Source organism: Phyllobates terribilis, unplaced genomic scaffold, assembly GCF_046119375.1.
Source record: "Phyllobates terribilis strain yellow unplaced genomic scaffold, ASM4611937v1 Scaffold_5__5_contigs__length_657084704, whole genome shotgun sequence".
In the NCBI taxonomy this organism is placed as follows: domain Eukaryota; kingdom Metazoa; phylum Chordata; class Amphibia; order Anura; family Dendrobatidae; genus Phyllobates; species Phyllobates terribilis.
The window spans coordinates 546,336,366-546,364,331 of NW_027362765.1; the positions used below are offsets into that span (position 1 = coordinate 546,336,366).

At 45.4% G+C, this 27,966-nt stretch overlaps 1 protein-coding gene across 2 annotated transcripts in view; it reads right to left on the reverse strand.

Moving 5' to 3' along the window:
• CHST3 (carbohydrate sulfotransferase 3) overlaps positions 1-5,367 on the reverse strand; it is a 154,702-nt gene extending 149,335 nt beyond the window's left edge. For both annotated transcript variants that reach the window (XR_012322121.1, XM_073685849.1), the window contains exon 1: positions 5,044-5,367. The gene's annotated coding sequence lies outside the window, so the exon portion shown is untranslated. The remainder of the gene's footprint in view (positions 1-5,043) is intronic.
• Positions 5,368-27,966: the final 22,599 nt, after the last annotated feature.

A 27,966-nucleotide genomic window follows, 5' to 3' on the forward strand; every position in this document is an offset into this window, starting at 1 on the left:
GCACTGTAGGGTACTATTTGGTTGCCGCTGAACAGTGGTATTTGTTGGGCGCTGCATGGTAGTTTATTTTTTTTCAATCTTGAGGAACTGGCATCTGCATGGATTGTCTGGTGAGCTCCAAAAAAAGAAAAAGTTTAAGAAGTCTTGATTTACAGTTTCCAATAGTAAATCTAAATTGGCCCTGATGTAAAACATCCCAAACATATGGCTGACATGATCATCATCGAAGGCATAAGGGTAACTAACTAACACACCTTTAAGTAAAGTGAAAAACTAGACAAAGGAAACTAATTTCCACTCACTTTTGTCACATGCAAATGGATTCTTGATTTACATTCAGTGTCAAACTATCCTAATGAGGAGAACTCAAAAATCACAGCCAAGTACCAAAGTGATAATGAATATTACACACATTGCACAGTGTAATGTCGCACCTATGTGCTATACTGCTAAAAGAGTCAGTGTAGAAGAATGAAGGGCTGCCATGTTTTATTGAAAGTGTTATATTTGTGGAAATCTGTGTAACCCTTCATGTGCTATCAATAGATCAACAAGCAAAGCTTTTAGAAAGCGAATACCTTTGTGATTTGGAATGTTTTTGAACATGCTACATTTATTTTTCTACTAGCCTTCAAATGAATCTTTGACAAAACTATTATTGTTTTAATAATGCATCTATTACCGTTGAAAACACATAGAGGTACAGTATGGGCCCATAGCAGGCGGCGCTGTACAATAGTAAGGATGGTGGACAATCGCTGTCGCGTTCCTACCCCTAAAGACACCAATCGCATTGTGTTGTATAATAATGTGAATAATGTCATGCGTCTTTGTATAAATAATGTGTATAGGGTGTAATAATGTAAGTTAAGTATAATGTAATGCATAGTGTTATCAGATAGTCTTTTGTAGGGAAATTCTGCTCATTAACAGATGGCAAGGTGCGTAAGAATTAAGGGGCTATGTAGGAAGACAGTGGGGAACTTTCTGTAGTTAATCAGATAGGGTTTGGAGATAGAAAAAAGCAGTGCTGCCATTGGGGTGATCCTCAGTTAAGAAGAGACTTCAGAATAGGGAAAGCGAGATTCTAAAGGAGAAATGACTGATTAGTCACAGTGGCCTTCCGGAGGAGGCACCCGTGGATAGGAGCCAAGTCACGAACCCACGAACTTGCAACGCCGAAGGTAACGGGCCTAAACAGGACTGAGCTTGTGGGACTTGGGGGGGTCCTGAGCGGTAGATCCAGGTTACCAGTAGTGGAAGAAATAGGACGTGGAGCCGCTGAGTGAGTAGAGAGATTTTCTGATCAGGATTGTGGTGATCCGGATGGGTTGTGGCAATGTAGGACATAACAGATACGCTGTAGAGCCCTGGAGTAGAACTACAGAGAAAGAATATGGTGTGAGGCAAGATGCTTTTATGCCGTACAGGAAACAACCATAAGACTTTGTGCTGGTTATCCCTTCTATATATCCTTTGCCAAGTTATTGTTCAGTAAGGTCTTTATGTTTGAACGACAGTCTCCTTTATTAAACTGAGGAACACATGGTGCTGGCCATCCAAACACCACCAATTACAGGCGGCCTGCATGGGCATAAGGCCCTCAAACCACGAGTACCAACATCCAGCCAGGACCTACACTTTCATGTACCATGCTAGGGCATAAAAGGAGGAGACGAGTGCCTCGCCTGAGGCTGCCGTCCTGCGCCACACTACACAACAAGGGTCCATCATGTGGCATGTAACCAATTAGTTTTCATTAGCATAAAATTTAAAATGTACATTGGAAGTCCATAGTGTTGCTCAATCTATGCCAGCCTTCCGTGTGTCCAAATCCCAGTCCGAGTACTCAATTTAAAGAGGGACTTGTTTTAGTAAACACCTACATTCTCCATGAACAACCTATCCTCAAGAATCTTTGCTTTGAAATTGGCGGAGAGCTGACAGTTCCCCTTCAAAAACTTTTCCATCATTAACTATTTTTAGTGCCAGAGGTAAATGGGCTGGAAATTTTTTTCATAGGTCATATATTTACTGGACCAATACGTGTAAACACTGCCCGAGTGTGGCGAGACAACCACTCCTTTATGCAGAATTTGTGGAAAATTATTTCTTAAAAATCAGCAAAATTACTGTTCAAACCAAGCAGAGCACCTTGCAAGGGACACTGCTCTAATAAAAATGATACAATTAACATCCAGATTCGCTCCTACATTTTCCAGAAACTGTTCTTTTTTAAAATATGCTAATGAGATGCTCAGTGCTCCATTGCATGGCCAAACAGTTCTTTTCCATCTATCTCTGCCCCTTTCTGGCTCTCATAATTTACGTTCCCAAGATGAGCTTTTGCTGAGTTTTTGATGTTGCAGATTTTCTGTACCCATTAAGTAAAATAGGTTACTTGCATTTTTTTGAACATATGCGGTGTAAAAAACTCACCAAAAACTCATCTTTGGAACGTAGCCTTACACTAAATCAATCAAGGAAGATGAGGGCACGGATAAAAAAAAATAGCTGGGAAGATGCACTGAAGTGCTCTGCCACGCCCAGGGTGCACTAAGCACTTCATTAGCATATATGAATAATAAAATATTTCTGTCAAATGCAGCAACGGATTTGTCCACTAACGGTAGGATTTTTATGAGGTCTCTGTCACCTATGAGGTGCCTTGCTTTGTTTGAACAGTCATTTGGTGCTGACAGACTCCCTTTAAACACAACATAGTCTTAATATAGTAACCCCATTAATTCTTTATCCTGCCAGACCATGCATCACTCCAGTATGTGGAACTGAAAGTGCATAATAAAACCTTTTCATGATACTTGACTTGAGTCATCAGCTGCTCACACAGTAGCTCCTCTGTGGAGCGCTGAAGAGCACTACTCTTGCTTTGACAGAACAGCTCTTTCTCATAGTTTAGATATTGAAGCTTACTATGATGTAGACATCATACCAGGATTTATACCCTATTCAATGCAAACTCTTTGTAGCAACCTACAGAAACAATAGATATTTACATACACAAGTATCCATATAAACAGCGACAGAGTAAATGTGTATATATATATATATATATATATATATATATATATTTATACTTGTGCCTTGGTGCTTTTGTGTTTGATTGCTTTATATTTCGGAGCAGAAAAGCAATTGAACACATGCTGTGAAATAGTACTTGTTTCCTGTGGTTATAAACAGCAGTTTTGGGTTTTGCTAGATGAGCTTCTGCTATATGTGAATCTCTCAGACACATGGATATACTCACACAGGAACAGAAAGCCTTCCACTCTCCATTGCCCGGGGCTTTAAAGTCTCCTTTGCTTTTGGCATGTTTTAAGTGAATGTGAACAGTAAGCGGAGAGCTTTATCTCCTGAGCTCCATTGAAGCCCAGACTTCTCTGTAGTACAGATCTTTCTGGGCTCTAGACACTTGCAATATGCTGTACTTTACTTATTTATTTTACTCATTTATATAGCGTCATTAATTCCACAGCGCTTTACAGACTTCATCATTGATATAAAGTCCTTTAAAATACAATATAGTCCTATACAATACTATACATCTTTCTGACAGTTGTTGACAGGTCAGTTTTTAGAGAGTTAAAAAAAAATCTCATGAAAGATAATTCCTTGAACGGTCTCTTCTGTCAAGTTGTTCTTTCCACAACCATTAGTTATACCTGTTTTCGAAGAGTTGGGTAACAACCAATATATGTCATTCCAGCTCTCGGAGACTAAATTGCTTAGTTATGTAGAGATTCATTCTCCCACTACTCACCAAACTATTCAGAAATTTGAGAAAGTTGGGTGATGTAAACTATGTCTCAAATTTTACACGAAATGTCATAAGAAAAATGTGACCCAATATATGTAGAGCAGCATTTTATAGCCCAGAGGCAACTTCACCTAGAACACCAGTTGTCATCTGTCATTATGCCCTGGGACCAAAACTTACTTTGCCCGACTTTAGAAAAGTTTGTCTTGCTAAAAATGATGCCAGTTTTCAAGAATCTTATAGTATTTTCAATTTTATAAATTCTACAGTTCTTTTGTACAGCCCAATTTAAGAATTAGACATTTCCACTGTGAAAGAGCTTAGTTTCCCATAATGTATTTTAATATAGATACTTGTAAACGCCATTGTCCTTATTATAAATCTTGGTATTCCCAAGGCTACAGGTCACCGGAACAATCAGAAATGTTGAAAAAGAGCAAATTTATTGCAGAAATTTCAGCGATGGTCCCATTCATCTGAAAGAGGGTTTGGAGAACTGCAGCGTCACATGTATAGGACAGATTTTCAGTCACATAGAAGGTCCCTATTCTGCCATCAGTTTCAGATTTCCCTGTTCACTGAAGTGTGAATGGCTGCTGCCAGTAACAGATCACATGAACCAGGCTGGCGGCATCACAAGATGCCAAATATAAGCATTTTATGAGAAGCTGTCAAACTAGCGGTCAGGAATAATAAATCTGTCAATTCAGGTAATGACGGTATTTTTGTACCATCTCATAATCAATTTAGATAATCGTTGTGCTATCAACCTGATTATCTGTAATTTACACATCCGCAGCGGAAAATCGCAACCAACATACTAAATGTCTATGATCTGTCACTATTCACGACACATCACATAACATAAATGTCTTGACCAGGCATCAAAATGTGATTACTAATTATCAACGACGGTATTAGTTAGAACGTTTTAGTTCAATTTGGTATCAGATCTAAAATATATGGAGACGTCATGTATGAGATGGAAAATTGTATATGTGCAAATCTACGGCCAACCTGATGGCAGGTATAAGATGTAATACAGTGATATTAATCAAATATCTTCTACATCGATTTATCCGCCTATCTGTATATAGTTATGTTATGCCAAGCTATTCCGATGATGTGTAACTTGGCACAAGGCTCCTCTATATGTGCTGGATACATATTATAATGATGAAATAACCCAGCAGGAAGATTGGAAAGTTCTGCCATCCCAGATCGCCCTCTTCCTGCAGCTTCCTAGAAGTAAAACGTGTACTTACTATGAGAGGCGCAGCACCCAGTTTCCTTCCTCAGACCTCAGGCTAGGGTGAACTTAAGATCCATACTGGGTGATACTGAGCCCAGGGGTGGCTGCTAGTCAGCAGCAGGACAGCTGGCATCTCAGGAGCTTGTGGATCTCACATGTATTCAAAGCCCTTCAGCAAAGTGTTTCCTATACAGTCACACCAGGCACTTTACAAGCCTCCTCCTAACTGATCCTTTATCACATCCTCCCTATGTATGAAGTTAGGAGCTGAGTGAGAAGTTGGTGAGTGGCTCCTGAATGGAGGCTGGAGTGCATCATCTCAGGAGGAGCTTGGTAAGGATCCCCCACCCCTCTCACCACCCTCTGTGTCCCCTCATGTCTCCCTCTCCTCCCTGAAGCCATCAGCTACTTCTTCTCCACACCCATCCTGCTTTTCCCCCCTCCTCCATAGAAGTAGCAGCAGCAGGACCACCTCCTTCCCTCTCCCCTTCCTTCTCCAGGGATCCTTATGAACAACGACCTCTCTGTTAGCTTTGTCTCAGAGCAGCACCAAGTGTTCACTGCTTGACTATTCTGCACTTTTACTTAAAAGTCATTTCTTTCTGTCACTCCTTTTTTCACTTGCATGCTATTTTTTGCAGATGATTATTTACTGCTGTCCCCACAGTCTTGTTAAAATAAGGGCTGCCTGCAATAAATAGCATTCATGTGTTACTGCACCCTTCCTTGGGAGCTCACATCTGCCTTGTGATGGACCAATGAACCACTTACAAGTTGTTGCAACCTTTGCTTTATTGCTGATGGACAGGACAAAATTAAACTATATTAGCCATCCTTCATGTATAGTTTCCTGCCTTGATATTTGTTTTAAAACTGTGCCCTGTGTACCCGGAAAGTTTGTGAAATGAGATCTTGTAGTAAATAAAAAAATGCACTCAACTCTTTCCAAAATGGGCAATTTTTTGCACGCTCCATTTTTCTTCCCCTTTTTTCAAAGAGCCATAACTTTTCTTATTTTTCCATCGAAATATCCTTGGGCTTGTTTTTCGAGCGAAGAGTTGTCCTTTTGATATCGCCGTTCATTTTACTATTAATGTGCTGAAAAAAGTGAAAAAAATACCAAGTGAGGTGAAAAGGTTAAAAAAAAAACCTTAATTCCACTATTTGTTTTTGGATTTTGCTTTTTATCATCATCTATTGCACAGCAAAAATGACCTGGCAATATGACTCTCCAGGTCAGTGCAATTACAGTGATACCAGATTTGTATAGTTTTTATTTATATTTGGGGTCATGTTCCCACATAGTTTAAACACTGCATTTTTTGAGCATAAATCCTCTGCATTTAACAGTACAAGCAAAGTGTACTGGATAAACTGACCCGAGGTGCATGTTTTAAATCTGCAAAATATCAACTTCTCTTGCAGGTACGCTGAGTTTTAAGTGCAGATTTTCCCCATAGAATTGCATGAGATGCAGAAAATCCATAGGCAAAAATCCATATGCATTTTAAATGCGTTTCCGCTGCGGAAACACATCAAAAACACATAAAATCCACACATAACTGTATCACTAAAGATTTTTCAAAGCCAAATACCAAGAAGTATCAAAAACAAAGCAGTTTTATTTAAAACATGACATATCAGAAATAAACAAAAACTGCAATTCCAAAAACGCAATGAAAAGAATGCAAGTAACTTAATTTACATAATAAATGCAGAAATGTAGCAGAAAATCTGTAACATCAAAAACTCACCAAAAGCTCATCATAGAAAACCAGTCTTATAGGCTAATATCGGACGCAGAATGCCAGTGTTTCTGCACTAAAAAACACATAAAAACACTGCTTCAAACCTGCACCAAAAAGCATAAAAAAGGAGGCAATACATAAAAAGCATCAAAAATGCAATCATCAGAGCAGAATGCTATTTTGTATTTTAGTATGGATAAAATGCAGCAAAAAAGCAGTTTTTGCATGTAGGAACATGGCCTTAGAAGGTAAAAAGAATCAGAGCTTTGTAACTAAAGAAATATTTGGTTTGTGCCATTTTCTAAGATATAATCCTAGAAATAAGTTTATATTTTCAATAGTAATGAGCGAGCGTGCTCATCACTGCTCTGTACTCGCCTGAGCATCTCACTAGTCGAGATGCTCCGCGCTCGGCGAGTATTTCCGGGATGCTTGAGCGGGAGCTCGGGTCCCCGCCCAGCATGTTTGGAGCTCTTTAGAGAGCCAATGAACATGCATGGTATTTAAAACCGTGGGTCCGTCAGACGTGATCCCATATTACTGCGGTACAAATCCAGCAATTTTTAGGGACCGTTGAAAATATTATCCTCCTTTTACAGTTTCGCTGCGGTGTGTCGGTGAAGCTATTCATATGTGGTCGCTGCCAATAATAGAAACTACAAGGCCGGTATTTAAAACCATGGGCATCCGTCAGACGTAGGACATATTACTGCTGTACAAATCCAGCAATTTGTAGGGACTGTGCAAAATATTATCCTCCTTTTAAAATGGGCAAGGCACGTGGCAAGGGACGGGGAAGTGGACGTGATGGTGATAGTGCATACCGAGGCCGTGGGCAAGCTGAAATTGTGCCACAAAACACTCGGGCAACAAACACTCACATCTTGTTGCCCGACCTTCCTGTCCCAGTTACTAGGTGACTGCAGCACAACACTATTGAATCCAGAGCAGTGTCAAAAGGTTGTTGGTTCGCCACCACCATCACCCTTTCTTCCACACGGTCAAGTTTCAGTAGCCGTGAGTCTGGACTGTATATTCCTCATCCTGATCCTCCTTCCTCCCACCATGCCGAGTGCCTGGAGACAACTGATCCCACACTTGGACACTCAGAAGAGCAGTTCACTTTTCCATATAGAGATTCGGGCCTCTCCCCCGGCCAGCTTCAAGCGGGGCAAGAGGAGATTGCATGTAGCGCTGCTCAAATATTTGAGCAGCCACAGTCACACAAAGGTCACGGTGGTGTGGCGCCCCTGAGGGTTCGATCGCCACAGGGGTACTGCATCTCTCTAATGAGGTGTGGTATCTCTCCTTCGAGGTAAGGAAGGTGCAGCTGTCAGGACCCCACCTCCGCATCCAACACTACACCTCTCCCACCCGAGGGGGGTTTATATGCACCAGGGTGCTGCCCCAGCCGGGATAAGAGGAGAATGGGGGGAACCAAAAGATAGGGGGAACCAAGTAGTGGGTGAGGGTGGAGAACACACTTAGAGGTTACACTTACTAAATTCATATTTAATAAACAGCCATCTTAAGTTCAAGGTCCTTTGATTGTGATCTTCATCACTGAACGTGGCTTTCTCTGTGCACCTGCAGCTGATGGGGACACGGTCCTCGTACTCTAGCCTTGAGTCGAGGAGCGGGCTAGAGATAACGGCTGTCTCTACCCGGTCAAGGTCCCTACCTAAGAAGGCCTGGAGGGGAGCAGAGGAGACAAGCTCCACAGGCAAAAGGATCCCAGGGGGATGCAGACGGAGCGGCATACGCCACCTGTCCTCACTATTCTGGCCTAGCCAGAGGGACTCCTGCTGCAAAAGGGGTACCGGCCCCCGATACCTGACTTTGTTACTTCACGTCCTAGTCAGGAAAGCCCAGAAGGCTCAATGGATCCCACCGTGTAACGGACGGAGCGGAGTCGCCACCCGTACCCTTGTTCTGTGTATAGACCAGAGGGAGACCCGGCCTTACTACACGTACTACACACGGACAGGAGAGGACCTAGTGGAAAGTCTAGGAACACTCTGGTGCACGGGGTCCTGACCAAAGCACCTGAACTACTCGGAGGATGTCTGACCCCCGGTCCCGGTGGCCGCAGAGCGCCGTGAGGAGCAGGGAGAAGCCTTGCAGCTGCATGCTCTACCGTGAGTAAAACCTGGAAGACTACGCTTATGGCCTCCAGTCCTTTATTCCCGCACCGCACTGCACCAGAATTCACTACTACTCCCCCCCATCCGCGTCTCTGCCCTGAAGCCCTGCTCCGCCTGTGGGGAGTAGCACCATCCAAAGCTGCCACTACATCCCGCCTCAGAGGACTGCCGCAGCGCTGGTGGCCATCACCAGACACCACAGGTGGCGTAGTCATTTAATCCACTCGATTACCACTGTCCCTCCTAGCCCATATTTTTAATGTGACGACCCTGGGCACGGACCGGGCCTAGGCCACGACTGCATCCACCCTACACAGCGGGCCCGCCGTCCGAGTAACCCCATCTCTCAGGGTAGGGGCTAACGAGCGGGAGCGAGACGTCACAGTGGGAAAGTGCAATTACTGTCACAAGAGGTGGATGATGATGAGACAAAATTGCCAGAAAGTCAGGAGGAGGCCCAGGGTGCGGAAGTGGAAGATGAGGTGGTGGACGATGAAGTCACTGACCCAACCTGGCAAGGTGACATCCAGAACGAGGATAGCAGCACACAGGGGGAGGGATGCATAGTACCACAACAGGCAGGAACAAGCAGTGTGGTGGCACAGACACATGGTGGGCAACCGTTCCCTGGAACACAAACACGATGGATGTTGCCAGTCCAGCTGTTAGGTCTTCCCGAGTCTGGTTGTTTTTTAAAGACTGTCCAGATAACCCCAAAAAGGCCATTTGCACCATCTGCCAGGCCAGCATCAGCAGGGGCAGCAAAACTACCAGCCTGACCATCATCAGCATGCTCAGGCACATGACAGCAAAGCACCCGAATAGGTGGGCCAAACGCCAGGGCCCAGAAACAGTGTCTGTGGGTGACACCACTGCTTGTTCCGCTGTTGTGCGTGCACACCAATCCCCAACTCACACATTTCTTGAATGCTTGCGCTCAAAATGTTGCCGTTTAGGCTCATGGAGACGGAAGCTTTCTGCAACCTGATGGCGGCGGCCGTCCCTCGGTACTCGGTTTCCAGCAACCACTATTTCTCCCGGTGTGCCATCCCCGCATTACACAAGCACGTGTCCCAGAACATAAGTCGTGCCCTCAGCAAGGCAGTTACTGGGAAGGTCCACCTAACCACGGACACGTGGACAAGTGCTTGTGGCCAGGGATGGTACATCTCGCTGACGGCACACTGAGTTAATATAGTGGAATCCAGGACCCAGTCAGACCATGTGACGGAATACGCCCTCCTGATGCCGAGGATTGCATGCCCTTGGTCAATCAGGGTTGCCCCCACATGCTACAGCTCCTGCACCTCCTCCTCTTCAGCCTCCATCTCCGAAATAACCACATTAGTCGGAAACTGGAAGCACTGCAGCACTGCCTCGGCCAAGCGGCAACAGGCACTGCTGAAGCTAATATGCTTAGGGGACAAACCACACACCTCTGAAGAGTTGTTGACAGCTGTAACAGATCAGGCAGATCTGTGGCTGTCACCGCTGAACCTACAGCCCGGCATGGTCGTGTGTTACAATGGCCGGAACCTGGTGGCGGCTCTGAAGCTAGGCCACCTCACACACGTACCATGCCTGGCCCATGTGCTCAACCTAGTAGTTCAGCGGATTCTTAAAACCTACCTGGATCTGCATGATCTGCTTGTCAAAGTACTGTCCATTTCAGAAATTCACCTACAGCTTCTGCCGCGTTCAGCAGCGTTTTCAGCTTCCAGCTCACCGACTGGTGTGGGATCTCACCACACGTTGGAACTCAACCTTGCAGATGTTGGGAAGGATTTGTGAGCAGCAGAGAGCAGTTGTTGAGTACCAGGTTCAACACACCCGTCGGCATTCAGGTCAGCCTCTGCACATAAAAACTGAGGAGTGGGCATGGATGTCATACATCTGTGTCGTCCTCCAAAACTTTGAGGACTCCACCAAGATGGTGAGCGACAATGACGCCATAATTAGCGTCAACATCTCACTTCTCTGTCTTCTGAAACGCTCACTGCTCACAATTAAAGAAGAGGCATTGCAGGTGCACCACAATGAGATGGAGCAAGGAACCATACAGGGTGATTTCACACAGCCCAGCCTCATCTCATCCCAATGTGGATTGGGTGCTAATTGGGAGGAGGAGAAAGAGGATGAGGAGGAACAGTAGTTGGTTTCATGCGCTACAGACGGTACTACCCACACTACATTCATACCGTCTGTTCAGCGTGGATGGCCTGAGGAAAGGGAGAATGAAGAGGAGGAGGGGGATGAGGAGGAGAGCATGGACAGTCGTCCTCATGTTCAGGACAGCGAAGACTTGGCTGTTGGCAATCTGGCACACATGGCTGACTTTATGTTCCGCTGCCTTTCTCGTGACCCTCGCGTTGTACGCATTTTGGCCGACAGTAATTACTGGTTGGTCACACTTCTAGACCCATGCTACAAGGAGAACTTTTTATCTCTCCTTCCAGTGGGAGGTCTAGTAAAATGTTGCAGTACCAGAAGGCCCTTGTTGCGGAATTATTAAAAAAATTCCCATCTGAAAACGCTGGCGGCAGAGGTCACAGTTTGTTGGACAATCAAGGAGTACTGGCAAGGGAGACACAAATTCAACGCAGCGGAGGCAGGGGAACACTTTCAAAGGTGTGGGACAGTTTTCTCAGACCCTTCCAACGCCCAGGCCCTGATGCGCAGGGTATTCTGACAAGGAGGGAAAAGTTTGGAAAGATGCTAAAGGAGTACCTTCCCGACCGTACCAACGTCCTCCGTGATTCCTCCATGCCGTCCTCCTTGATTCCTCCATGCCTTATAATTATTGGGTATCCAAGCTGGACACATGGCAAGAACTGGCTCTCTACGCCTTGGAAATCCTGGCCTGCCCTGCCGCTAGCGTTTTGTCAGAGCGGGTTTTTAGTGCCGCCGGGGGCATTATAACTGATAGGCGCACCCACCTGTAAACTGAAAATGCTGACAGGCTGACTCTTATTAAAATTAACAAGGGCTGGATTGGGCCCGGATGATAGCAGCGGAACATAAAGTCAAATCCAGTGGCTTTTTTTGGGAGGTTTATTCAGATGCACCTCTTCACATCCAGACATGGGTATACGCTTGCTAATTTTGGATATTTTCAATTGTCCTCCTTCTCCTCACTCTCCACCACCATATCACCAGGGTGATCGTGATGCAACACCCACATAATTTTTTTAAGGGTGTTTATGATGCCCGTAGAAATTTTAGAGGCCTACCTCTAACATTCTGTATGATATACAATATGTTCATGTATATCCCTCAGGGGTAAATGTTTTTCAGCCCATGCACTTAGTGCATGGGCATTACCAGTGTAGGAGAGCCACTCCTTAACAATGGTAACAATTTTTTGAATGAGGACCTCGAAGACCTTGTCTTCATCTCTTCAAAGGGGTATTGGGATGCATCCAAATTTTTGGCAGCCCTTGCATTAACTGCATTGACAATAACAGTATATGAGACCCACTTCCTAATAATGGGAACATTTATTTTACTGAGGCGACCCTCTATGTCTCTTCAAAGGGGTATTGGGATGCGTCCAAATTTTTGGCAGCCCTTGCATTCCTTGCATAGGCAATAACAGTTTAGGGGACACACTTCCTAATAATGGAAAAATTTTTTTTACTGAGGCCCTCCTCTATGTCTCTTCAAAAGGGTATTGGAATGCGTCCAAATTTTTGGCAGCCCTTGCATTCACTGCATAGGCAATAACAGTATAGGAGACCCACCTCCTAATAATGGGAACATTTTTTTTACTGAGGCCCTCCTCTATGTCTCTTCAAAGGGGTATTGGAGTGCGTCCTAATTTTTGGCAGCCCTTACAGTCACTACATACAAAATAACAGTATATCAGAACAGCTCCTTTATAATGGGAACATTTTTTACTGAGGCCCTTTCTATATGTGTCTTCACATTGGTATTGGGGATTTTCCAAAGTCTTGGCAGCTGTTGCAGTCACTGCATGTGCAATAACTGTATAGCAGAACCGCTCCTTTATAATGGGAACATTTTGTTACTGAGGCCCTCCTCTACGCGTCTTCAAAGGGGTATTGGGATGCGTCCAAAATTTAGGCAGCCGTTGCAGTCACTGCATATGCAATAGCAGTATAGGAGACCCGCTACTTAATAATGGGAAATTAGTTTTTTAAATCAGGCTCTTGATGTCTCTTCAAAGGGGTATTGGGGTTTTTCCAAATTTCGGGCAGGCCTTGAAGTCACTGCATACACTATAACAGTATAGGAGACCTGCTCTTTAATAATGGGAACAACAAAGCATAGCCAGCAGAGGGCCCTCTAACAATAGTGAGGGACGACTGCTGGCCCTTTAACAATCGTAAGGGCCACCTGATGACCCTATAAAAATAGATTTTGTGACTTTTAACATCCCTCCTTCATAAATGAAACAGGATGTGTCTGATCATGTCTTACACACCACATGGCCAGATCAGGTAGTAAAATGTTAAAATGACATTTACTGGTGAATACATTTTTCACCATTGAAAGCAATGCAAAAGTGCAAAAACGGATGAAAAACGCTACGTGTGAACATAGCCCAAGGTGTGGAGGATCATTTTTGTTTTTGGTTATTTATTTTGCCATATATACAAGTCATTACCCTGGAAAGGATGTTCCTTAATATTTTTCCCAGGAAAATCCATTTTGGTTTAGTTTTTGTATGTTTTGTTGTGAGTCTGTAAAAGTGGCGTAATACTCTGACAATATTGTTCACAACAATGACCTGGGAGTCAGAGATGCTTCCAGGGATCTTCCCCATTTTGTTTTCATGTCATTTGAACACTGTTCCCATCGATTTTGAAAATTTTTAGGCCCCCTGTAGACCTCCGGGGGGAGGGGGCAGCTGGAAAAATGCTCGAGTTTCCCATAGTCTTACATTGGACTCGTTGCTCAGGTCGTGCACCCAAGCATTCCAATTTGCTCGACCCGAACAATGAGCACCCGAGCATTTTAGTTCTCGCTCATCACTAATTTTCAACCATCTGAGTATAAAGGATACAGCAATTCAAAATATGTTAATTTTTTAAAAAATTCTTTATATTTTAACTGGGAAATGTGGAGTGATCTAAACTTTTCTACATCTTTTTATGTATTTTTTTCAAAACCTTTTTTTATGTGTTTATTTTTCTTTTAGTCTATGCAGGCGATTTGAACCTGCGATCGCTTGTCCTATATCTCTGTATTGCAGCATGTATTTGAAATAGTAATCATAATAGAGGAAGTGGGGTGGAACCGGACTAGTCTTGTCTCCTGCTACTGTGCCCTGGATCTTAAAATGATATAATGCTTCGACATTTCAGAGAAAGATATACCTCGTTGCAATTGTGCAGCAAGGCTCTGATTCATGTTGTCTGTAGTTTTGAATCAAATGAATCAGTTGACAGGTTCCCTTTAAACTTCACATACTCAATGTTTGCCTATATCTGAGCGCATACAATGTGCTTCTATATTCTTATATTCTTTGATTTATATATACTGCATTCACAGCAGTTTGTACCTAGGAGATGTGTTAGGAGATGCTGATTAGTAATGAGCGAGCACTAAAATGCTCGGGTACTCGTTGCTCGGGTAGAGCAAATTGGAATACTCGGGTGCTCAACCCGAGCAACGAGCCCAATGTAAGTCTATGGGAAACTCGAGCATTTTTCAGGCGGCTCCCCCGGCGGTCTGCAGAGGGCCTAAAAATTGCCCAAATCGATGGGAACAGTGCTCAAATGACATGGCAACAGCATGGGGAAGACCCCTGGAAGCATTTCTGATTCCCAGGTCACTGCTGTCAACAACGTTGTCAGAGTATTACGCCACTTTTACAGACTCACAATAAAACATACAAAAACGAAACCAACATGGATTTTCCTGGGAAATATGTTAAGGAACATCCTTTCCAGGGTAATGACTTGTATATAAGGCAAAATACATAACCAAAACCAAAAATACTCCTCCACACCTTGGGCTATGTTCACACGTAGCATTTTTGATGAGTTTTTGCACTTTTGCATTGCTTTCAACAAAGGCAAATGCATTCACTGGGAAATGTCATTTTAACATTTTACAACCTTATCTGCCCATGTGGTGTGTGACACATCATCAGACACATGCATACAGTGCTGAAAAGACATGGGAACAGCATGGGGAAGACCTCTGGAAGCATTTATGACTCCCAGGTCACTGCCTAAAAGTGTGCCCATCATAAGTGATCCTTGGAGCATGCGAAGATGCCTCCCGCCATGCACCTGTCGTTGCAGACTTGCAACAATCAGCATCCACGTCCTTGTCCCTGTGCAGCCTTCAGTTGTCCCTACACCATTCCTTGGAATGCAAGCGCAAGTATGCAGCCAGCCAGCCACCCACCCACAGGCCGCAATACTAAACTGCCAGATTTCTGGGCAGCTGCTTGCACATGAAATATGGACTTTTAGGCTCGTGGAGTTGGAAGCTTTTCACAACCTCATGCCGGCGGTGGCCTGGTGTCCATACTCGGTCCCCAGCCGCCACTATTTCTCCCGGTATCTTCTCCGCCTTTCACAAGCACAGGTCCCACAACATTACTCGTGCCCTCCCCAGTGCACTTACTGGGAAGGACCGCCTAACCACAAACACGTGGACAGGTGAATGTGGTCAGGGATGGCACGGAGCCAGTCCACAGCTTTTTTTGCTGAGAGTTGAATTTAGCTCGGTGAAAGAACTGGCGGGAAACCGTATCTACCCTGGGTGTCATTTCTCCCAGGAAGTCCTCTAATGCTGCTTGTTGCAGAAGCAATTAGAGATGAGCGTTGTTCTACTCGAACTGTTCGCCAATCTCAAATTCGAGCTGTTTTGGGCGGTGTTCGAGCCGTTTGGCGAACACGAACAATTTAAGAAAAATTCGGCTGTTCGAGGTTATGTTCGATAACTGTTCGTGCACCAAAATCATAACTGGATTTTTTCTCAGTAATGATGAAAATTAATGTTAATACGCAGTTTGAGTGTACAGCGGGGTGGGGGGAGGGGCAGGGGATGGATCTCTGCAGGAACAATGAAGATCTCCATTTTTTTTTCTCTTTCCCGCATTTGCAGTGGGGAGGTGCAATCTGTCAGCCTATCAGCAGCGCACACACGGAGCGAAGTGCTTTTTTTCACACAAGCAAGGGCATGTGTCATTGGCAGTGTATGTCACATGTCCTTGCCCTATAAGACCAAGCCATTTTCCCCGTCGCCACCATTTTCTCACTGCTGCAGCTGCGTGTTAGACGGCACCGCTGTTGCTGTGTGCGCTATACCTTGTTAATTTCAAGCCAATTTTCGCACAAATATACAGATAGCTTGGGAGTAGGGAATAGTTGTGATTGCAGTCCTTTTAAGGACTAGGTTACAGCATTTCCTACGACTTTTATCAGGGAGGTCTGTGCTCTTAAATAGATAGGTTGTGGGAGTAAAGACTAATTGTAATTGGAGTCCTTTTCAGGACTAGGTTACATGAGTTCCTATCAGTTTTTGCCAGGCAGGTCTGTGCCAGTGCTGTGCAAGTTTTTTTCACAGCATTTGGCTGAATCTAGCAAAGCTAATCCTTTTTGGCCTATTGCAGAGTGTGTTAGTCAGTGGAGTAGCCTATCTGTGTTGCAAGATATAACACCTGTGTATAGAATACCAATTTTTTTACTGCACCTAGTGAAGTAAAATCTTTTGGGCATAGCATCATTCTATTAGTCCATCTATACTGACCTCCATCAGGTTGCAAACTGAATATAATTTTTTTCTGCATCTAGCTCTGAAAAAATATTTGGGCTTCTAGCAGTGTGTGGGACTTGGTCTATTAGTCCATCTATACTGACCTCCATCAGGTTGCAAATTAAAAATAATTTTTTTCTTCATTTAGCTCTGAAAAAATATTTGGGCTTCTAGCAGTGTGTGGGACTTGTTCTATTAGTCCTTCTATACTGACCTCCAGCAGGTTGCAAATTGAATATAATTTTTTTCTGCATCTAGCTCTGAAAAAATAGTTGGGCTTCTAGCGGTGTGTGGGACTTGGTCTATTAGTCCATCTATACTGACCTCCATCAGGTTGCAAATTAAAAATAATTTTTTTCTGCATCTAGCTCTGAAAAAATATTTGGGCTTCTAGCAGTGTGTGGGACTTGGTCTATTAGTCCATCTATACTGACCTCCATCAGGTTGCAAATTAAAAATAATTTTTTTCTGCATCTAGCTCTGAAAAAATATTTGGGCTTCTAGCAGTGTGTGGGACTTGGTCTATTAGTCCATCTATACTGACCTCCATCAGGTTGCAAATTAAAAATAATTTTTTTCTGCATCTAGCTCTGAAAAAATATTTGGGCTTCTAGCAGTGTGTGGGACTTGGTCTATTAGTCCATCTATACTGACCTCCATCAGGTTGCAAATTAAAAATAATTTTTTTCTTCATTTAGCTCTGAAAAAATATTTGGGCTTCTAGCAGTGTGTGGGACTTGTTCTATTAGTCCTTCTATACTGACCTCCAGCAGGTTGCAAATTGAATATAATTTTTTTCTGCATCTAGCTCTGAAAAAATAGTTGGGCTTCTAGCGGTGTGTGGGACTTGGTCTATTAGTCCATCTATACTGACCTCCATCAGGTTGCAAATTAAAAATAATTTTTTTCTGCATCTAGCTCTGAAAAAATATTTGGGCTTCTAGCAGTGTGTGGGACTTGGTCTATTAGTACATCTATACTGACCTCCATCAGGTTGCAAATTAAAAATATTTTTTTTCTTCATCTAGCTCTGAAAAAATATTTGGGCTTCTAGCGGTGTGTGGGACTTGGTCTATTAGTCCATCTATACTGACCTCCATCAGGTTGCAAATTAAAAATAATTTTTTTCTGCATCTAGCTCTGAAAAAATATTTGGGCTTCTAGCAGTGTGTGGGACTTGGTCTATTAGTCCATCTATACTGACCTCCATCAGGTTGCAAATTAAAAATAATTTTTTTCTGCATCTAGCTCTGAAAAAATATTTGGGCTTCTAGCGGTGTGTGGGACTTGGTCTATTAGTCCATCTATACTGACCTCCATCAGGTTGCAAATTAAAAATAATTTTTTTCTGCATCTAGCTCTGAAAAAATATTTGGGCTTCTAGCAGTGTGTGGGACTTGGTCTATTAGTCCATCTATACTGACCTCCATCAGGTTGCAAATTAAAAATAATTTTTATCTGCATCTACAGTACCTCTGAAAAAATATTTGGGCTTCTAGCAGTGTGTGGGACTATTTGTATTAGTCCATCTATACTGACCTCCATCAGGTTGCAAATTCAAAATAATTTTTTTCGGCATCTAACCCAGCCAATAGTTTTGGCCTAATACCACAGTTTGGCCACTCAGCTCTGCTCGGTTACCATCCATTGTTTTTTTGTGCAAACAACTCCAGAGTTGTGAATTAGTTAACCACCAAAATGAGTGGAAAAAGGCCTGCTGCTGGTGGAAAGGGGAATAGGCGTGTTGGGAAGGGGAAAAAAGGTTGTGTCCGTGGGGTAGGTGTTAAAGCAACAGTAACATCTGCAGAAGAAAGACCATCTTCCAGCCAAACTAAAATGTCTACTTCTTTTAGCGGACAATGTGATAAGATCCCTTTCTTACGGCCACGCCAATCGCTACAAATTCCAGATGAGGCACAAAAACAGCAGGTGCTTCAACGGATATCAAGTGCTCCTTTAAGTGGGCTCTCCTCCACATCAACTTCAACATCACAAATACTCCAGTCCTCAAAGGTGTCACCCAAATCGCACTTGCTTCCTCACAGCTCCCAAATCTCCAGCTGCCCGTCTGAGTATGAGGTAGAACAGATGGTTGAGTCTGCAGAGCTGTTTACTCATACTATAGCCTGGGAATCAGAGGTCGACTCCAGCACTTCTGTGAATCCAGACGAGGAAATGATCTGCACTGATGCCCAGAATCTTTATGAGTCGGATCCAGGACCAGACTCAGAAGGTTCTGACCATAATGTAGACCCTCATTCCCAAACTGTAACTCCTGTTGGTGGAGACAATGAGGAAGACGATGATAAGACTCAAATACCTGATTGGAGCGACAACTTTAGTTTTTTGTCAGGGCAGGAACAGGTTGGCTCTGAGGACGACGGGTGTGATAACGCACAGGGTGATGATGATGAGGTCGGAGATCCCACTTACTGTCAACCCACAGTCAGCCAAGAGATGAGGTCAGCAGAGGAGGTGGAGGAAGATGCTAGTGACGACGAGGTCAGGTTGCGCCTTCCTGGACAGAGACGTAGTACTGGAAGCACGTCAACAACTGCATCCTCAAACACAACTCTGCCTCTCACCACAAGTCGTGGTGGCTCTTCAGGTCGCATGGGTGCTAAGCCTTGCATAGCCTGGGCATTTTTTCAGATCGATAAAGATGACCCAACTCGTGTTATCTGTAACATTTGTCAGCAAAAGCTAAGTAGAGGCCAAAAAATACATAGTTTGAGTACTTCATGCATGAACCGGCACATGGACATGAAGCATAAGTTGCAGTGGGAAGCTCAGTGTGCTACAATGCGGCCTAGCCGGCCGGGCCAATCACCGTCTGCCATATCTTGTGCATCCGCGGCCTCTTCATCCTCTGTGACTGGGGGGACAGCAGTCACACCTGTTTTGGGGCGCAGACCTGCCACCTCTTTACCCGCAACAGCCAGCGTGATTGGCAGGTCATCATTTTCTTTGGAGGTGGTAACACCAGCTGGTGTTGAGCGCTGTCCGACATCGATAGCACCACCTTTGGATCAAGGCAACCTAACATGTCCGCCTGCATCTTCCTCACAGACCGGCAGTTTGCCGGGGACACCCTTATCAACCCCGTCTAAGCACAATAGCCAGCCCTCGGTCCCTCAGATGTGGACAAGTAAAAGACCATTTCCTCCTAGCCATGAGAAAGCTAAGAGGTTGAATTTCACCATCTGCAAGCTCTTGGCTACAGAAATGCTGCCTTTCCGCCTGGTGGACACAGAGGATTTTCGAGACCTTATGTCCGTCGCAGTGCCCCAGTACCAGATGCCCAGTCGGCACTACTTCTCAAAGAAAGGTGTGCCTGCGCTCCACCAGCATGTCGCACACAACATCACCGCTTCTTTGAGAAACTCTGTGTGTGACAGGGTGCATTTCACCACAGACACTTGGACGAGTAGGCATGGACAGGGGCGTTACATGTCGCTGACTGGGCACTGGGTAACTATGGTGACAGCAGGACAAGGGGCTGCTGTCCAAGTCTTGCCGTCCCCACGAGTTGTGCGTCAATCCTCTTTATGTCAAAGTTCCTCCACTGCTTCTGCCTCCTCAACCTCCTCTCGGTCTTCCACCTGCACCCAAAGCCTGTCTGGTCATGCCACAAGCTTTCTAACTGCGCAGAAGGGATCCTGCACACCTCCTTACTATGCTGGCAGTAGGGCTCAACGTCATCAGGCGGTTTTTACATTGAAATGTCTGGGAAATGTGAGTCACACAGCTGAGGAGTTGTGGTCAGCTCTGGAGAACCAATTTCATGAATGGTTGTCTCCACTGGACCTGAAACCAGGGAAGGCCGTGTGCGACAATGCTGCAAACCTGGGTGCGGCCCTTCGCCGGGGCAATGTCACACACGTGCCTTGTATGGCTCACGTGTTGAACCTGGTTGTCCAGCAATTTTTAGCCCACTATCCCAGACTAGATGGCCTTCTGCAGAGGGCACGGTCGCTGTGTGCTCACTTCCGCCGTTCGCATCCCGCAGCTCAGCGACTTACATCTTTACAGAAGTCGTTGGGCCTGCCACTTCACCGGCTAAAATGCGATGTGCCTACCCGGTGGAATTCAACTCTGCACATGTTGCAGCGACTGTGGCAGCACCGACAAGCCCTGGTGCAATACGTTCTGACGTATAGCCTGGGCCAACGAGATTCAGAGGTGGGGCAAATCACACTGGAGGAGTGGTCTCAGATCAGGGACCTATGCACCCTTCTGCACAGTTTTGAAATGGCGACGAAGATGTTTAGTGCTGACGATGCCATTATCAGCATGACTATTCCGGTGATTTACATGCTGGAGCACATGTTAAACAGAATTCGGAGTCAGGTGGTGGCACAAGAGGAGGTGGAGGAAGTAGAGGAGGAGGAGTTGTATGCGGAAGGGCTAACATCTGCAAGGTCCAGACGGTCGGCAGCACCAAGGCGGCAGGCATGTGAGGGTGGGGGAGATGGTTTTACCAGGGCGCATGGTAGCAGCCAAACTAGTGAGGAAGGTGCAGGAGCCCAGGAAGAAGTGGAGGATGAACTGATGGAAGACTCATCAGATGAGGGAGACCTTGATCACATTTCTGTTGTGCGAGGTTGGGGGGAGAGGACAGAGGAAGGAAGCATGATTGTTACCTCGCCACCAACACAACAGGGACTTGGTGCTCCTGGATGCGCAACACACATGAGTGCCTTCTTGCTGCACTACCTGCAACATGACCCTCGAATTGTGAGAATTAGAAATAATCCTGACTACTGGGTTGCCACACTGTTAGATCCCCGGTACAAAAGTAAATTTTCAGAAATTATTCCTGCCATAGAAAGGGATGCACGCATGCAGGAGTATCAGCAGAGACTGTTGCAGAATCTTACATGTGCTTTTCCACAAAATACCAGTGGTGCACGTAGTGAATCTCACAGTTCCAGCTTGCCAACCGTGGGACCGTCAAGTGTTCAGCACTCAAACCGTAACAGAACCACAGTATCTGCTGGTAACATCAATTTTGCGGAATCATTTCACCACTTTTTTAGCCCATCCTTTGCAAGGCCACAGGAGACAAGAAGTCTGACACATAGTCAACGCCTAGAGACGATGGTACAGGAGTATCTCCAAGTAAACATTGAAGCCACGACTGTGTCACTGGACCCTTGCTCTTTTTGGGCTTCCAATCTGGATAAATGGCCGGAGCTAGCCACTTACGCCTTGGAGATCTTGTCATGCCCCGCAGCCAGCGTTCTGTCTGAACGTGTGTTCAGCGCTGCTGGTGGTGTGCTGACAGATAAGCGCACGCGGCTCTCCACTGATAATGTAGACAGACTCACGTTCATAAAGATGAACAAATCATGGATCCGAAACGACTTTTGTACCCCTGTGTCATCCTGGGGAGAGTAAAAGCTTGATGATTGGTTAAAATCACCCTACCAACCGTTTTAAGCTTTCAAATTACTAATCATGTTTATCTGTATCTTGACTGGAAAATAATTTGGGCTTTGTAGCAGTGTGCAGCCTTGATCCTATTAGGCCATCTATACTAAAGCTTCACCAGATTTAAAATTAAAAATAATTTTTAGCTGCATCTAGCCCGGAAAATAATTTTGGGGCTCCGAGATGCGCAAGGCACATAAGTGCCTTCTTGCTGCACTACCTGCAGCATGACCCTCATATTGTCAGAATTCGAAGTAATCATGACTACTGGGTTGCCACACTCTTAGATCCCCCAAACTTTTCGATCAACCTTTTCATTTTAATAAAGACCAAAAAAATGGTCATTTTTGAAATTATAAGCATTAGCAGGTTGTTAGAAACTGAAATCAAACAGTTTTCAACTCAAAACTTTATTCTAGGTGATGTTACATTTTCACATAGGACCCCTTGTTCGAAAGGTGCTTCTGAACTCTCTCGTCCATTGAATTTGTCAGGTTTTGGATGGTTTCTGCTTCAATTGTTTTGCATGAGGACAGAATACCCTCCCAGAGCTGTTGCTTAGATGTGAACTGCCTCCCGCCATCATAGACACTCCTTTTAATGATGCTCCAAAGGTTCTGAATGGGGTAGAGGTCAGGGGAGCATGGGGGTCACACCATAAGTTTGTCCCCTTTTATGCCCATATCAGCCAGAGATGCAGATGTTTTATGTGCAGCATGAGATGGTGCATTATCATGCAGAAAAATGATCTTGCTGTGAAATACACGGTTCTTCTTCTTGAACCATGGCAGGAAGTGCTGTTTGAGAAAATCCACATACATTATGGAGTTCATCTTTAGCGCCTTCAGGGATCCTAAAGGGGCCGACAATCTCTCTCCCCATGATTCCAGCCCAAAACATTACTCCACCTCCTCCTTGTTGGCGCTGTAGCCGTGTTTGCGTGGGGTGTCCATCAACCAGCCATCCTCCACTCCATCCATCTGGACCATCGAGCGCTGCACGGCACTCATCCGTGAACAAAACAGTTTTGAAATCAGTCTTCATGTAATGTTTGGCCCACTGGAGCCGTTTCTGCTTGTGTGAAGTGGATAGAAGAGGTCGACAGGATGGCGCATGCACAGCTGCAAACCTCTGAAGGACCCTGCATCTTGTTGTTCGTGGGATGTTGGAGGCACAAGCAGCTTCAAAAACTTGTCTGCTGCTATGACAAGGCTTTTTTGCCGCTGCTCTTTCAACCTGACGTAATTGCCTGTAGGAAAGAGTCCTCAATTTGCCCTTATCAGCACGCACACGTGTGTACTGTGAATCAGCTACATACTTCTTGATTGCCAAGACACTTCATCCTGATCATCGCACAATGTTGATTGTAGTCATGCCTTGACCTAAACACTCCACAATTTGTTGCTTCTCAGCAGCCGACACATCCTTTTTCTTTCCCATTTTGGCAGAAAATGTAGGCTGCTTAATAATGTGAGAGAGCCTTCTTAAGTAGTCTTGCCTTTCATTGGACACACCTGCCAAACTAATTAGCACAGGTGTCTGCAATTGCTTACAGTGATATAAAGAGCCCTGACACACATCACCATCAATGAGTTTAACTGACAAACAAACAAATTCTTCCCTTATCACTCCTAAACACTTTTTGTATAATAATTTGGAACGCAGTGTACATGTGCTTTTCCACAAAACACCAGTGGTTCACGTAGTGAATCTTACAGTTCTAACTTGCCAACCGTGGTCTGTATGGAGTTGTTCAATAAAGGGCCCAAAATTAAGATAACATAGATGGGAGAGGTCTCTATGAATAGGAATTCCTAAGTATTTGATACCCTGTGAGGGCCAGGCAAAGGGAAAGTTGGACTGGATGGAATCCTATATGGATTTGGGGAGGGAGACATCGAGGGCCTCAGACTTCGCTGCATTGATTTTAAAATTTTACCATGTAACAAAGTGATCTATTTCAGCCATAACAGCATGGATGGATATATGTGATTGAGTGATATATACTAGGACATCATCAGCAAATAGAGAGCACTTGTACTCGGTGCCTCCCACCTCAATCCACCTAATATTGGGGTTATGGCGAATTGATGAGAGCAGGTGCTCCGTCACTAGGATGTATAAGAGAGGGGACAGAGGACATCACTGCCTTGTCCCATTGGTGATTGTGAAAGGTGATGAAAATGTTCTGACGCACCCCCTGGGCCTTGGGACACCCGGAGCCGGATCCTTTTTGGTGGATGCTGGTGGTTGTAGTCTTCATGGCGGCAACCCAGTTCCGTGGCTCAGGGCGGTCAAACCAGTGGCGGAACTATTTATGTGGTTTTCATGTTTAAATGTCCGACTACGCCACCCGTGGATTGCGGTCAGAGTGAACCGCCGCTACAGGGCAGACCACTGAGGCTGGTGTTGTGGGTGCAGCAGAGCGTAGCATAACTCCCCACGGGAGGAGTATAGCCTCAGGGCAGTGTATGCGGAGGATGGGGGTGATGGTGCAGGGCAGCAGCAGTAACGACACGGAGTCAGTGATGCAGTTCAGGGCCTTTACTCACAGTTCTTATTATCCAGACCACGTCTGCAGGTAACGGCTGCCCACATCGTACTGTGCTCACCAGGTGAGGGGCTCAGACAACTCCCAGATAACTTTGGAGCACTTCACAGGACCCCCTTTGTGTGTCCTTTGTCTGGCCTTTCTTACCAACACTTCTGTCCGGCTGCCTCGGGCCTCCTCTTGGTAAACTTGGCGCCAGTTTCCCTGACCCTATGTGGTGCCTTCCTAGCGGGTGTAGCGAGGGGCTGCGCCACATAAAATGTCAGAGCCTCCGGTTTCTAGCTGAGGGTCGTTTCCTGCCTCCACTAGTTCGGGGACCGGTCTCCCCCTTTGGCCTGACCCCTCCACGCAGGTGGATTCGGGCGTGCGGTGGCGACTCGCCCGTCCGCACCCCTGGGATCCCTTCATTCCTCGTTCCTGGAGCCTTCTCCGCTCCTCTTCCTTCCTTCTCCCTCTTCCAGGCCTGGGCCTCTGTTACTAGGCCCGCCTCCGGAGCAGAGCTCATGCAGAGCCCCTGCTCCCTGCCACTTCTGCTCAGACTTCTCTGCACTGAACTAAGATGGTGCCCACCTTTTATACTCCCTTCTCAATGCACCCAGGAACTGCTTCCTCCCTGCTCCTGCACTACAGGGTTCCCCTTCCTCAGTGTTCCCTCCCCCCACTCCAGCCAGGGACAGGGACTGTCGTGCCCATCTCAGGGGCATATTGGTCGCCCTGCCCCACGGCAATGTGGTGTAATGCATGCAGGTGTCGGGTCCTGATCCACACTCCATCCTTACCTGAGAGTGAGATATCACACCTCTGGGTGAGGTGCAATACGTCTGTAGCAACCGAGCCCTCAGGGTGCTACAGTTCCATTTATCTTCAGCGTAGGTGACGTATTGCGATACAGGGCCGTGATTTTGGCTATAAAAGGGTCCCCTAGACCCCTACCCCAAGCTTTTTAAGAGAATCATATATGGCGTGCCAGGAGACTCTATGGAATGCTTTCTCAGCATCCAATGAGAGTATCTAATTACAAATTTTTAACTGCATCTAGCCCAGGAAATACTTTGTGCCTAGTAGCAGTGTCTGCTAGTGAGCGGATTATCCCGGCTGTTAAGCAAGCTGCACCACCTGTAGTTTAGACACTTAATTTTTTCAAAGGAAATGCTTCGGGACCATGGGATACTTAGTGAAGAGCATCAGGAGGCACCCCAAGGCATAGGGGCTGGGACTGGCAGTAGGATGCCTTGCGGTGGACAGCCGAGCTCGATCCTTATAAAAGCTTTTTAACTGCAGCAGCTTTAGTGGACGCTACTGGAGCTGGAATTACCGCGGCTGCTGGCATGAGACTTGCCCTCCAATAGATCCTTGTAAATGGATTTAAAGTGTATTCATTCAAATTAGAGAGACAATTTAAATTAAAAAGCTTAGAGCTGCCTCCACCACAGGGGGGCTCGCTCGACCCACCAGCGGACAGGCACCAGTATTGGGAGAGGGGGGCTGGCCGTCAGGGTTCACCGCGGCTCTGGCACAAACCCGGCGACACGGAGGTGGCACGGGCAGGAGCGGACTGGCCGTGTCGGCTTCTCACTTTTTGGATTTTAGAAGGGCATGACATGCCTATATCTGTGTCTCCCCCTCCTTTTACTCCTCCACCTCTTTTATTTTCGCATGAATATATGTACTTGTCACTGTTCCATGTGTTAGTTATGTCTTCTGAGCAGTTTGTCAGCTTTTGGACACCTTTGAAGGTGTTTTCTATGTGTTTCTATGTGTTTTTGTTTGCCTGCCATTGGTTTTAACGGTGTTCGAAGGTGTTCGACGAACAGTTCGACGAACAGTTCGGCGAACACACGGGTGTTCGACGAACCGAACCGAACTCGAACACTACGAGCATCTTTCTTTGCGCATTTAATTTCATGAATACAGAGTTGGACAATGGCCTGATCTGCAATGCGGTTTGAGAAATAACATTTTGTCCGATCCACATTACAAAAACAGCCATAGAGTGTCTGGGAACCTTCCCCCACAATTTTCTTAGCCAGGACTGCTTCTCGGCAGGGTTTGACGGTCCCACCAGAGAATCCTCTGTTGTGCCCAGGCTTCTACCTCAGGAGAGTTCATAATAGCGCTAACTTTGCAGCTGCTATGGAGCTCTTCAGCGGGGGAGAAAGGTGAGCTCTCAGAATCAAATCCTCTGGTGGGCACAATGTTTTTCAATCTGAAACAGCTTCTCAGTGGGAGTTGTATTTCACCAGAGCCATATTCTTTAGCTTGGTGAAAGGACTGGCATAGAGGGAAACCATATCTACTCCGGCTGTCATTTCTCCGTCACCAGGTTCCGCCCATTGTCACACACGACCAAGCCTGGCTGTATGTTCAGCGGTGAGAGCCACAGATCCGGATGCTGTGTTACAGCTTTCAACAACTCTGCAGAGCTGGGCGGATTGTCACCTAAGCATTAAGCATGTTATCTTCAGCACAGCCTGTTGCCGCTTGGCCAAGGCAGTACTGCAGTGCTGTCAGCTTGTGACTGATGTGGTCATTTCGGAGATGGAGGAGGAGGTGCAGGAGCTGAACAATGTGATTACATTGAGGTTAAATTGGCGAAGCTGTTTTTTATACTAAAGAAAGATCCTATTGTTTTGTTTTTTTTACGTTATTTTTTGAGACAAATGCATTCACCAGGAAATGTAATTTTAACATTTTACAACCTTATCTGGCAATGTGGTGTGTGACACATCATCAGACACATCCTGTTTTATTTATGATGGAGGGACTCTGAAAGTCATAAAGCCTATTTTTATAGGGCCATCAGACGGCCCTTACTATTCTTAAAAGGCCAGCAGTCGGCCCTCGGTATTGTTAGAGAGCCATCAGCCGGCTATGCTTTGTTGTTCCCATTATTAACAAGTGGGTCTCCTATACTGTTATTGCGCATGCAGTGACTGTAAGGGCTGCCAAAAATTTGGACGCAACCCAATACCCCTTTGAAGAGACAAAGAGGAGGGTCTCAGTAAAAAAAATGTTCTTATTATAAAGGAGCGGGTCTCCAACAGTGGTAATGCCCATGCTGTGACTGCTAGGGCTGCCAAAATTTGGGAAAAACCCCACAGTAACGACAAATTCCCATTAGAAAGTAGAGAGTCTGTTATACAGTTATAGGGTATGCATAGAGAAGGGCTACAGTAACGACAAATTCCCATTAGAAAAGAGAGAGTCTGTTATACAGTTATACGGTATGCAGTGAGTCCAACGGCTGACCAATTTTAGGAAAAGCCCCACTAAGAATTTAAAGACATATAGAGCAGGGCCACAGTAAAGACAAATTCACATTAGAA